The following is a 2177-nucleotide window of genomic DNA, read 5'->3' on the forward strand; positions in this document are numbered from 1 at the left end:
CAATTTCAGGCTTGCATTATTTCTAGAGGCCCAAAGATTTAGTTCACCTTTCTAGGTATTTCAGTTTCAGGCTTGCATTATTTCTAGATGCCCAAAGATTCAGTTCACCTTTCTAGGTATTTCACTTTTAGGCTTGCATTATTTCTAGAGGCCCAAAGATTCAGTTCACCTTTCTAGGTATTTCAGTTTCAGGCTTGCATTATTTCTAGAGGCCCAAAGATTCAGTTCACCTTTCTAGGTATTTTAGTTACAGGCTTGCATTATTTCTAGAGGCCCAAAGATTAAGTTCCCAGTCGGCGGCAAGCGGCCCTGCTACCCATGCCGGTGTCGACCTCAACTCGCAAGGGCCGGCGTCGGAGGGGTTCCCGGGGCTTGGGCTCTACAGAGCCTTCCTCCAGAGCGACGATGGCGAGCTCCTCCCTCGGTGCGTGAGGGGCTCCGGGCTCCCTCCCTATCGTGAATGACTTCCGTGATGAGTTAGCTCATTCTTTGTTTCATGAAGTTTTTTTTTATTTTGTGAAGCTTGATTGACGACTTGTATGTTTAAGTGGGATATCTCATTTGTATGGACAAAGTAAAAATTATCATGTTTTGCATGCTTGATTTGTATAGATGGTTCGTTTATGTCAATTGTGAGCGGGAGGAGGCCACAGAAGAGCCGGCCACACCAAGAGGGTGCTTGGATCCAAGGGACTTATTTTAGTCTGACTAAAAATAGTCTCTTTAAGAGGCTAAAGTTCCAAGCACCCCTGACTAAAGAGGGGCTAAAACTAGTCTTGAGACTAAAATTTTTTAGTCAGGGGTACCCCTACTAAAATGTGGATTAGTCCTCTCTCCCCTCATTTAACTCCTCTCCTTTAACACAGGCGATTTCTGGATTGGAGAGTTTGGAGGATAATAAATGCTCATTAACTTGATTTTAGTCTCTTTATTATTTGGATCCAAGCATGGGTGAGGCTAGCAAGTTTTAGTCCCAATACTTTTAGTCATGGAACTAAAACGTATCCAAGCACCCTCCAAATCCGGCAGGAAATAGGGTCCAAAGTAGTCAAATGATTGAGATAGAGCATTTATTGTCAATCTAACCCTGCCATCCATACACCTCTTTGGTTTAGAGTTAGTTCAGGGTTAGAATCTAGCTCTAACCTCTAACTGAGTTAGAGTTCTCCTCGTCTCGGTTCATCGCCATCATACTTTCCCCATTCCTGTGTTTTCAGTATCCTGCGAATCAAAGAGGCCCTTTTTTTTGCGGGAAAAATCAAAGAGGCCCTTAGACTGGTTTCAGTCCGGTCATTTTTTATAAACGTGTTATGTCCAAAATTTAATGAACGTGTTCCGGTTTCCATGAAAATAATCCGGTTTCATGTAGTAATCCATTCATTTATTTATTCTTCTGTGGGGGGTTTGCATGTAATTCGTGAGGTCTGAAATGTAAAGTACCCCGGCATATGCTCCGAGTCGTGCATGCACTACGACCCAGATGCTCTATGTCCCACATGTCGCCGAATGGGAGCACGTGGAAATAGCCTAGGAGTACATATAGGAGGATAAATGCGTGAAATAATATGTACTGTGAAGCATAGCCGCGGTTCAAAAAGGAGACCTAAAGTGATGACAGCTATAGGTCGCACGCACCCAACTAGTGGTACTAGACATACGACTAATTTTTCCCTAAAAAAAGAGGCACGAGTGCTCAGTACTCCTATTCTATAAACACGAGTCCCATCTGACAACAGCGTCCGTGCTACAGCTAGCTCTCCTCCCTCGTTTCTCTCTTCTAATTCTAAACTCGGCCGACGCCCGGTGGGCGGGGTGGGTTTGCTCAACTGCGGCCCCACCTCACAGTGAAAACGTTACGACTGGAATAAAAATGCCATATACTCCCTCCGTTCATAAATATAAGCCTTTTTAGATACTATTTCAAATGGAATACAGCATACAGATGTATGTAGACATACTTTAGAGTGTAGATTCACTCATTTTGCTCCGTATGTAGTAGTCACTTGCTGGAATATTTAGAAAGACTTATATTTGGGAACGGAGGGAGTACTATACTAATAAAACATTAAGGTCACGAGGCGATATAGTGCTGGTTACAGGAGGCAAGAAGAGATGCATCCATCGACGACGTCCACCTCCTCGACTCAGGGCGCCGGCCCACCGAACGGCGCCTAAGT

This window comes from Triticum aestivum, chromosome 5D, assembly GCF_018294505.1.
Source record: "Triticum aestivum cultivar Chinese Spring chromosome 5D, IWGSC CS RefSeq v2.1, whole genome shotgun sequence".
In the NCBI taxonomy this organism is placed as follows: Eukaryota; Viridiplantae; Streptophyta; class Magnoliopsida; order Poales; family Poaceae; genus Triticum; species Triticum aestivum.